Here is a 12,529-nt window from a genome sequence, read left to right on the forward strand (position 1 = left end):
TGGAACCAAAATTCAGGAAATATAAAAATTACAATTTATTAAAAATATTTTTGTGTGTGTGTGTTTCTTCCTAATATTATTTTGATATAACTAAAAAATTTAGCTACGAAATCACGTATTCTGTTAAAGCTTACATATTTATACGTTTTGGGCATTAAGTAATCATCTCCCCATATTTAGTTAATGGGAAAGTAACAAGCGTTCAGCAAAAAGTTTCAATGACTGCATAAATTATCTTATAAAGGCAAGAAAATCAGAGAAAAATAAGAATTATTTAATTGCTGCATCATATGTTGAGTAATTACTTTCATTCAGTTTTTATACTTCTGTGCATAAACAACATTAATTACTTGTATTACTAGTATTATTAGTAATATTTATTATTAATAATAATTAGTATTACTAGTAATATTTAGAGAAAACAATTATGTAAATAAAAATTAGACCGTGTTGATATTCACTTGTATCTTCCATAAAATTAATGAAAGGTACAAGGTTTGAGCCAAATAAGCGAAAACTACACTATTATGAGTGCAAAACATTGCCAAAAAGATGCCAAGGCTTACACCAATCAGAGCACGTCGGTATCCTTTGCCATAGTCTGTACAATTTGCAAAATCGCGAGCTGATAGCTGTTATAATTCGGTGCAAGTGGGATGCCACAGAAGTATAAATAATAATAACAAGAAAAATAATAGTTTTATATAATCCAAATTAAGTTGAAATGTCTATCTAAGTGTTGAGTTTATCGTATGTTTTTCCTTCAATTGTTCTTGAGTGTTAACATAGAAATCGCATGGGCCCAAACAACACATTTTAAATGCTTCAATATAACTGTTATACAGGATTTCTCCATTACTCAAATGTTAATTTGTATCCAATCATATATACTGAATAATACTGCACGTTATCATACAATATGATATTCTACAGTATCGTGAAATATTGTATCATATTGCCATTACCGAAGCAATATTCTTTCATATTCAGGATCAGAAATGTAAAATCCCCAATTTTTTATTCTAATTTATACTCGATGACTTTATAATTTTCCTATTATTATTTCTATGGATCTAATTTAAATGCTTGTGTATCGTTTTTATTTATTATCTGTGTAAAAAAATGTGGGTTTTATGTTGCAAAAGTGTTTGATAAAAGCATTTTTGCTAAAATATATGTTTCTTTACTTTAAACATAAATGGGAAAAAGAAGATACTACTATTAATTAAAACCTATTTTGAAGGTGCAAAAATTCGAAATTTAATAATTAACTCAAGTCCTCAAGTAGAGTACAATATTGTATAACACTGGAAAATTTGGGGAGTGTATTGTGGTGAAGCTTATAAGCCAGATAACAGCTACGAAACATAGGCAATTGCTTTTGTCTTGTTTCTCGGCTGCGAACCACAAGGTCTCAGACTCTATCCTACCCAATGCAAGTTCTACATTGATGACCTCGGCCGATGAAACTTCAACCTTCGTACAGCTGTTGTGGCGCCATCTACCCACAGCAACCCAAAGTCGTCAGATTCACTTGATGCAGCAACACAAAGCCATCAGACTCACTTGACGCAACAGCAACCATTCACCCACACACGCTCGCCATAACGCTTGGCGCTACTCAAATGGGTACAGGCCCATTAGACTCAACAGCTAACCACTACATCCCCACTCAACAGCCATATCGTTCGTCTCACCTCCGACTCACTGGAGGGTAAAATGAGTAAAAGTAAAATGAGTTTTACTTTTGTCTTTCGGTCTTGTTACTCGGCTGCGAACCGCAAAGGTCCCAAGTTCTATCCTCGCTCATATCAATCCACCATAATATTAATGTCAATTGTATTATTTTACAATACTAAAATAGTGTAAAATATAATTTTCCCCAAATACTATGAATACTCATAAAATTAATGCTATTTCCTATCAAATCTATTTTACCTATTAAAATACGGGGTGAGATCTTAAATTTTTAGAGCACCTCTTAATTATTTTTGGAACCTAAACATGTTATACAGTTAATAACCACAGTCTAAGAAATTCCATTCCAGTTTGTTAGTCATATTGACTAACGATATCTAGAAACAGGATTATCGATAGTAATTGCGTGTCTCACTTTACGTTTAATAACTTTTTTCATAATTCAGAGTTAAGAATATAATTTAACGGCAAAAAGGAAATGATTCCAAACTTGCAACTGAGATTTGCCATTTGTCTAAATTATTAAAGTTTGATACAAAAGTTATAGCTTTTACATATTTGGGACAGTAAATAGATTATTATTATTCTGAAACTTTTTATTTTGATTTTGATTTAGTTCATGAAATTAAAATCTCAACGTTAGGTAAAAAGGTAAAAGGGAAATTTCCTGTTAAAAAATAGGCTTATTCATCAAAGCTCCTTATTCATAATATTTTCGGCATATTTATTGTAAAAGTGAATTATAAAAATTGCATGATTAATAATGTATATATATATATATATATATATATATAACATTAAATGAATAAATGCAAGCTAGGATATTTTCTTCAAATAGTGTGTGTGTGTGTTTTTTTATCAAAATCAAGGTATTAAAAATGTATACAGATTGTCTTCTGACTTGAAGCAAAATATAGAAAAATGAATAATAAACTTTTATACCATAATGTTAAAAGTATAAACTATAGCTGTGTCTTCACAAAGTTAAACAACTTAGAATTTACAGTATAATTTTCACAATGTTGTTCACATCTTTCAATTTAAAATAATATTGAATTTAAAACAGAGAATAAAGAGATTGTACAATAATTGTTAGAGAATATTGTACAATAATTATTGTACAATAAATTGTTTCAGCCAATTTTTTTTTAATAACGTGTCAAATTAAATGAATTATTAAGTTAAAACTAATATTTTTCTGAAAGAATGTAATTGTATCAAAACATTAAAAAAAAAGCATTGAGCATTGTTGCATACTGTGCAATGTTGTTGACACAATATCCGATATTCCTCGGTAATCACAATGCTGTTCAAAATTTGCCGAATACTGTACAATATTATGGTGCTACTGAGGTTCTCTTATAATGATATAAGATATATTTCCAAAACGTTGGAATCACTGGATGATTTTGACATAAATATCACATTTAAAATTTCATTCTTGAAATTTCTTTTGCTTTTGAGTTAGCATTCTAGAACATAGATAGGTGTAATTTCAAATATGAGCATTTTGGAGTCACAGCAGCGTTTGGAGTATGAAGATTTGTTAAAATCTAGTGTTCAATTTATTTGAAAGCTACTATTCTTTGCCCTTATAATTCATATATGCGTTGGTAAAAAAATATTTTATTCCGAATATTATTTCATTGTCACAAACGTAATTTACCTTCATGCGGTTCTTTACTCAGATAAATTAACGTCAAGTAGATAAGTTATATATTTAAGCTTTTCTTCGGTATTATATTTTCAATTTGAAATTTTATAATTATTGCGTCACTAGAAAACCTGTAAGTATTTAACGTTTACTTAAAGTATGAAATAATTACAATATTGATGATCTGTATGTAATTATCATATGATGTTATAATTAAAGTTCACCTATTCAGAACGCTCTAGAGCTGGTTCTATGACTCCAAACGAAACAAAACTTCACATATACATAGTACAAATGATGTGTTCTGCGAAAATCGAGGAAAAAATTAGTTCAAATATTTGTCAATAGGTGGCACTAAACCAAAAATTATGACGTATTTTGCAGATTTTTTTGTAGAAAACCAAATAAAGGAAATTTATTTCACAGTTAGTAGAAGAAAATTTTTAGATTCAATCTATCAGTTGCTGTCAATCCAGATAAAATAAACAAAATTACAAAATTTCTACAAGCACTTCAATTAAACTTTTTATTCAAATCTTCGACGAATTACGTAGAAATTATAGCAAAGTCATAACTTCGAAACCCTGAAATATGTTTCAAACCAAGTGAACGATTTAAAACAGGCTAACTAGAGATGCATAATCCACGAATTTATGAATAACAAATATTTTATCTATTGTTATTTTTAAATATTTATTCCAAATAACTCCTATTTCATTCACACTTTTAATTCAAAAATATAAATTATTATTAATACTTAATTTAATTTATTAATCGCAATTAATAATTTATTTATTTAAGTAAAATATGATTGAATTAATTTATTTATTTAAGCTTAATTTTGAATTTTAATTCTATTCAAAACCATTTATTTATTTGAGTTATTTTCTAAAAAAATGAAATAAGAAAAAAGGTGTCATTTCTTTAAAAGTTTCTCTTTAGCTCCATATTCTGTTAATAGATGGCGCCTATAAAGAGTGCCAGTAGAAAGTAATTAAAAATTTCACAGGCAATTAAAAATTATCCAAGAATACCATCAATCAGTAACATCAAACGTAGAGATGCATAATCCACGATTTTTTGAACAACAAATAATTTTGCTATTGTTATTTTTAAATATTTGTTCCAAATACCTGTTATTTTAATCATATTATTAATTAAAAATTATTACTTATTAAATATAAAATTTATTAATTATAATTAATATTTAATTTATTAATTTAAGTAACGTGTGATTGATTTAATTGATCTATTTAAGCTTATTTCTTAAATTTGATTTTTTTCAAAACTATTTATTTAATTTCTTTATTGGAATAAACCATTTTATGAAAAATTTGAATTAAATATATATGTAATTTCTTCAAATTGTTTACTTTAGTTCTATATTCTACCAATAGATGGCGCCAGCAGTAAACGGAATATATGCAAAGTCAAGTCACAAATAATAAAAAAGGATTTGTATGGAATAGTGCATCATCAAAGCATCAAATATCGGAAAGTCAAAGTTACTCTCATGAATTGAGGCGGCGACTTCACACCTTCCAGCGAAGTCACCGCTCCGATAAATTTCAGTGATATGCAATTCAATGATACGATAATTCCAATAACCGGTCCGTTCACTTTTCAATCCATTCACAGATTTCTTCTTTTCTGTTTTGTTCGAGAGCTTCCATTGGACAGATCATATCGATTGTTACTTTCCAGTGAAGTCACCGCTCCGGTAAATTTCAGTGATATCGTATCGATTGTTACTTTCTATCGTGATCCAAAACCTGTAATCGAAATATCCCCAGTAAGATCGTATCAAGGATTTGAATCACATCCCTCTTTGAAAAGTATTGATCACTGGAATTTGTGACTTTATGATATTGGTTACGTAATAACCGCTTGTAAAATATTCGTCATTCCTAATTGATTATTACTTTCTAGTGAAATCACCGCTCCAATAAATTGAAGTTATGCGCAATTCAATAATGCGATAATTCCAAGAATAACCAGCCGGTTCACTTTTCAACCCATTCACAGATTTCCCCTTTCTGTTTTGTTCGAGAGCTTTCATTGGACAGATCGTATCGATTGTTACTTTCTATCGTGATCTAAAGCCTGTAATCGAAATATCACCAGTACGATCGTATCAAGGATTTAAATCACACCTCTGTTTGAAAAGCATTGATCACTGGTATTTGTGACTTTATGATATTGATTACGTAATAAATGCTCATAAAATATTCGTCATCCCTAATCACACTCACAAACACTTTCCTGTGAATAGCGCCAATTTCAGTGATACGCGATTCCTACGATATTGTAATTCGAAGAATAACCAGTCCGTTCACTTTTCAACTCATTCATAGATTTATCTCTTTTTCCTCAATTGAGGTGCCGGTAGACTGACGTTTCCTATCCTCCTGCAAAGGTCACCCCTTTCTTTGGCAGGGGTCGAGCCAGACTTATATAGGGGAATTGTTTATTTGTGGTTTTTGGATGATGGAAATCCATGACTCATTTTATTTCTTTTCCACTCATAATACACCTGCTTATTGCAGACTTTTATATTTTACATTAACATTGTATTTAAATGGAATTCGGCTGGTTCTACCGATGATTTGCGGTTATATTAATCTAAAAAAGATTGATTTTATATTCATTTTTAATCACCATGAATGACAGGCATTTTATTCTTATATATGCGAGGTAATAATATCAATAGTGGTGAAACTAACTTGAAATTCATTTCTTTGAAATTTTAATCATTTCTTTTGGATTTATAGCTTGAACTTTTAATAATTCATTTCTGTAAGTTTTGATTATAAAGCATTATTTAGTGTTTATTATGAGATTCCATGCGACACTAACAAAAATTTTTGAGTGTATGTATTTCTTTTCGATGTTGTTCATTTTCCACGTAATGCACTACAAAAGTTATAAACACTTTTTTTATTCCATATATTTTGAAAATAAGTTAAAAAATGTTATAGTGTAAAAAATTTTCCATCCAAAACATATAATTTTAAAACATGGATTTCATTCATCATTGTAAAAAAAAAATCCAATTTGTTTATTCTGTACAACTAAAAAGAAATTGTAGATGAATGCTATAATCTTATCATAACTAATTTTAAACCCATTCTGTAGGCTCCTTGTACTCTTAAAATTATATTTTGAAATATAGATATTTTTTTTATATATAATGTCTATCTGAAATCTAATTTTTAAAGATGGATGTTTACACATTGTTTTGAAAAGCATCTCTTTTAGGATATAATTTCTCAATTTGCTACTTTGTTTTCTACTCTGAACGTTAATTTAAAGGGATTATTTATTAAAAGATTGACATTATTCTGGGCATTGCTCAGGTCGTGAAATATCTAAATTCGTTACTGATAAAAAATTAAGATGGACCAATTTCGCGATGATGATATGATTCGATGATATGATGATTCGCTGTTGATAATAATAATCAGAGAGTCAGTATTGAGGGAGGAGTAGTACTATGAAAACAAGAAAATAATGAGTTTATTTCTTATTTTAAGACAAATTATTCGACTGGAACAAATGGTAACCAAACTCCAGGTACCATTTACTCTTATATTCATTAGTCCACATGATAATGTCATATAAAAAATTGAATTTTTGTCTGAAAATTTGACAGTAATTTTCATTTCTTCTTTCTCGTGTCTGTGCATTTCCTATTTCAATATGTGGATATTTGCTTTAAATGGTCTTCCTGGTGTGATTTTTAAAGTATTTGAGAAAGTATGGAAATATTTTAGAATCATGTAATACAAGAAATGAAAAATCTAATAATATTATTAATATTGCTAATTAAAAAGCAATTTCTTAGCAAATAAAAAAAATCTTAGTGTCCATCCAAATGGTTTTTAAAATACATTCTTTAAAAATGCTTTAAAAACTTCCTTTCTTTTTCGCATAAAAAAGTAGAATCTCTACCGATCTTGTATTTTATTCCTTTTTTTTTGCGTGAAGTCAACTAAATTATATTTTAAGCACAATTTAAATTATGTCCACAATAATTTCACTTAATTTTCTTTGGCACCATCAGCATTTTAATGACACAGCAAATGCTTACAAAAATAAGATTATGAAACGAATATATACGCCAGTGATTTTCAAAAGAGGCTTTTGCAAAATTATAATTTTAAAATTTGGGGAACAATAAAATAAAATTATTCCCATTATATTTTATTTTAAAATTTAAAACAAAAACGTTTTAAGATGTTACAAGCCAAAAACAAAGTTAAACTTCAAAATGTGAAAGAGACTGATATAGAAAAGACATATTGATGTCTCTTCACATGTGTTTAGTAACTGCCCAGTTTAAATTAAAGATATTGAACCCCTTTTCCAGATAGCGTTTCTTCCCAGAAGTCGAGTCATAAAAGATAATAAAGGGCCGAATTTAAACAGATGGACCTCCCAGACACAGAACACCTGTAGATTTTCCGTAAACCATTTACACATGCGTCAATTTCCCTCAAGCGACGTCTTAAGAACGATGCGTTGTTTCAAATTTAAACACACTATTATTTATAAAAGTATTTGGATGATACTTCATTTTAAATAATACTTTTCTAATACTTTCACACTTTAAATTTTAATTCTTGTAGAAATTAATTGATTTCTTTTCTATGTCATTTAAGAAGACATCAATTATACAAAAATGAAATTCACTTTAAAAAGAAATTTTAGTCCTTCTCCAAAAAGTCTCTTGTCCAAACAGTAATTTAATGCGAAAATGTTATACATAATAAAGCCAAGAATTTCACACACACACACACGTGCACTAGCACAAAATGATTGGCATGTTTAAATTAGTATTTTTGATTCATATATATATATATGTATATATATATATATATATATATATATATATATATATATATATATATATATATATCAAAATGCATAATAAAGAAATAAGCATGAACAAATGTCTTTTTTTTTTCTTCATTTCATTTTAAAAATGTCATGCGCTTCCTATAATGTAATATTTTCTTCATATCATTATATTGTTGAACAATATTTCGTAATAATTATTTAATAGAATTGCTTTTCAACAAGTGCATATGCTCATTGAATTCCAGAAAAGAGATTAAATCATTCTAATCTTTAAATATCTTCATATACTATAATAGAATCTCTATTTTCAATTTCAAAGTAATTATTTTTTTCTTTTAAATGTATACATTCAATTTCTCATAATTATTATTTAAAATCAAGAGCAAAAGCTTAAAATGGTGTTTTTTCTCATCTTTTTATCTTGACCATGATTGTGATAGGAGATAATTTAATTATACCTGTAGACGTAATCTGTAAATTATACTTTTTCGTTGGACATAAAAGTCTTGAATTGTGCGCCGAATTTGACCACTTATCAAAGTAGTAAATTTCACAATTTTGGTGAATAGGCCTTTTACAATGTTTTCCAAATGCTTTCAAAACTTCCGCTTCTTCCATGTCGAAACTTCATTTTTAATTTTTTCTGATAATAAATGCCGACACTCCAGTCACTTGAGAAGCTCTTTTCATAGCTTGTGAGAGAGGTACTTTCAAAGATTTTGCTGCAGCTTCTTCAGAGCAAAACTTTGCAACATTATGCCCAATCTTACGTGCTTGTGATTTTAAAGTCTCTCCTTTCTTAAGTTGAAACGGCTTTTTACAGGATGTCAAAATTTAAGGGACAAGAAAAAAATTATTAAATAATGTAATGCATTTAATATTAACCAAAGAAAAGATTAATAAAATACAAAAAGAAGTAAACTAAGCAAATATAAAGACACGTGCAACTGCGGCTAAAGCGAAAAAACGAATAAGCAACAGCTTTTTATATCTTTTCATATTGACGCCAAAAAAAAAAAGTAACCCCCAGGCTTCCGTCCGATTCCTCCAATTCGAAATGGATCTTTCCTCCAGAAACCTATTTCTATAACGCCCGCCGTAATCATAGGCATTTGTCTGGAGGTGTTCTCGTAGAAGTCACAGTAAAACACGGATAGAGTGGTGAGGGAAGACGTCACAACTTCTGAATGTTAAAATCACAGTAATTCACTGAAGAATAAATAATTTTATTATATTTAAAACTATTTAATATTTAAACAATGTTGTTGCAATAACTAGCATTGTCTTCTAATAAAAACACTAAAATGTAAATGATTTTGAGTACATTTTTAATTCATTTTTATAATGTTTTTTTTTTTTTTTTTTGCTAACTTTTTTTTTCGTACTACAGGAAACTAGCGAGAGTGGTCTCTTCGAAACGTTCTCGCATACTCTCTAATAAAGGCGTTATTGCAGAGAAAAGCCTTGCAAGCATTAACATATAATAATTAAGAAACAATAAAAGTTGGCGCGAATTTAGTATTTTTATTGAATATATCGTGTGATACTTGGAGATTTTTTTTTTGGCTATTAATTCCTGGCATGCGATTAATAGAGTTCTAAAATCGAATTTATGTTTTAAACACACTTTTCCCAATGGATTGAAACAAAAATTTCACGTACCAAATTTGAGATATTTAAATCACTGCCCTTTTGGGCAATCACGATTACATGTTTCTGATAGTACAGAAAAAAAAGCGGTCAACCTCTTGTTGGATTTCTCTCAAAATTTAATAGTGTCAACATTATAGATGTTTAATCTGTATACCAAATTTTATCTATCTGTTAGTACATATTCGAACAGAAAGACAGACTGACTTTCACTGAACGGATTTTGGACAAAATTCGATAGACATCTATAAATTTATTATGGACTGTATACCAAATTTCTTTGATCTAGTTCAAAGCATTTTTAAGTTGTATTAGTTACAGACAGACGGATGGACAATTAGACATAAAGCGAACAATGTTTTTTTCGAACTGGGGAGAATCTAAAATCTGGAGATTTGTCAAAATTTTTTTTTTTTCTCGATTTTTTTTTTTTAACCATTACATTGGTTCCTCTATATTTCGTATGAGAGAAATTGAGAAAGAAAAAACCCCTTATGATAGAATGTCCTGTATCATTTTTTAGTTTTTTTTTCACTTCTTTTCCCCGGAAAGTCAATGGATTGCTTGGACTACCCAGTGTACAATAATGCAGTTCTCTCTAGTTTATAATGTCTATGATATCTATCTTAAATTTAAAATTGCGTCAATATTTTGGAAGAATTATCAAATTTTTTTTTTTTTTTTTTTATTTATAATGCATTATTCCTTTAAAATTTTTAGAGGCATAATTTTTCATCGTTTCTTCCTGTTTTTTTAAACCTTTAAAATTAAAAAAAAATATATTAAAAAATAATAAATTAGGTCATTTTTTTGCCGATTTTGATTCTATATGCTATTTATATAATAGTTAGCCAAATGATTTTTAATTATCGAATCACAGTATTTTTTTCAATATAAATCAGTGATTTCTAACCGGTGGTTAGCGAGAATTTTAGAAGCATTCCACGGGATCTTACTCAATCTATTGTGTAATTCATTAAAGAGTTTTTGGTGATTATTCTCTGGTATGCGGTCAAAAGTATTCAAAAGTCGAATTTGAATTTCAGAATCCTTCTTTCTCTACCGACTGAAAAAAAAATTGACTTAAAGCTACACTTAAAGTCGCAAATTAACGTACCAAATTTGATATATTTAAGTCATTGAGTTATTGAATTATCGCGTTTACATGTTTTTGAAAATACAGGTCGCCACACGTTCAACCTCTTCTTGGGTTTGCCTCAAAATTTGATAGATATGTATAATATAATTCCTATGAAAAAGTTTTACTCAAAATTTGATAGAAATCTGCAAATTTCGTATAAAGACAGTATACCAAATATCAACAGTCTAGATGTTAGCATTTTTGAGTTATATTTTGAGTTTGAACGAATCTACACAGTTTTAGACCTCCCTGACTTCGAAAAACACATTTTTAAGAAAATGTCCATCCGTCCGTCTGTCAATCTGTCTGTGAAAAAGATAACTCAAAAACGCTTTGACCTAAAAGGGTGAAATTTGGTTTATGGCCCTTATATGAACATCATGGATTAAAAAGTATTGGTGAGCAATAAAGTATTCTTTTTTACCTATTTAGTCACACACACACACACACACACACACACACACACACACACACACACACACACACACACACACACACACACACACACACACACACACACACACACACACATCAAGAAAGAAACCTTATCAATCCACAGTGAATGTGTGTGCGTTATAGTTTGTAATTAATCTGTTCTCTAAAAATGATTTCCTGTATCTTTAACTTCCGAGTTGCGCGGGATCTTATTTTTCTCGCGGAATGTATTTATTGTCAAAACGCAGCGCTGGAAAATTCTTTTATAAAACTAAAAAAGTTCAAAATATTTCCTAGGCTTTTTTTTTCCTACTTCCGGCTTACCTATTCTTAAGGCACAGTTCATTCACCGGAGCTCTGACAAAAAATTTTGAGAGGTAAAAAAATTGCACTCTTCCCTTGAAACTATAAAAAATAAATCAGATGTTATTCATAAAATCGCGTTATGTATATATATATATATATATATATATATATATATATATATATATATATTGCGTCGATAAAAAGTCTATTTTCTGCACAAATGAAGAAATATAAAAGCTGCAAATGCAATAATAACATAAAGGAATTACCTTCAAATTTTAAAACGATATTATAAAGCAAGCAAGAAGATAAGGTCAAAAGATCAAATCAGTTTCCTTTACTTTTTTGTCACCAATATAGTTTTTCCAGGAGGGCCTTATGCTATCAAAATCCGCCACTGTCTATATGAAAAGCATATCATTCCCGAATTTTTTTTTCTATTCTTCTGATACATTTGTCTTATTTTCATTGAAAGATAGTGAAGGGATTAAATATTTTAATTAAATGCGCATAAATGCATACTCTATGAACACGAATTAAATACGCATAAATGCATACTCTATGCACACGAATTAAATGCGCATAAATGTATACTTTGTGCACACGAAATGAGAAATGTAAAATTAATAACCAAGATATGCAATGGATGTAACATTTTCCTCACTGATATATGTTTAGTTTTAAAACATAAGTTACGCTTTCATAACTATGTAGTAATACATTATTACTACTTTTTTAAATGAATTATCCTTTTTAAATTAATATGCATTAATTAATATACATCA

Source organism: Argiope bruennichi, chromosome 7 (assembly GCF_947563725.1).
Source record: "Argiope bruennichi chromosome 7, qqArgBrue1.1, whole genome shotgun sequence".
NCBI classification, from domain to species: domain Eukaryota; kingdom Metazoa; phylum Arthropoda; class Arachnida; order Araneae; family Araneidae; genus Argiope; species Argiope bruennichi.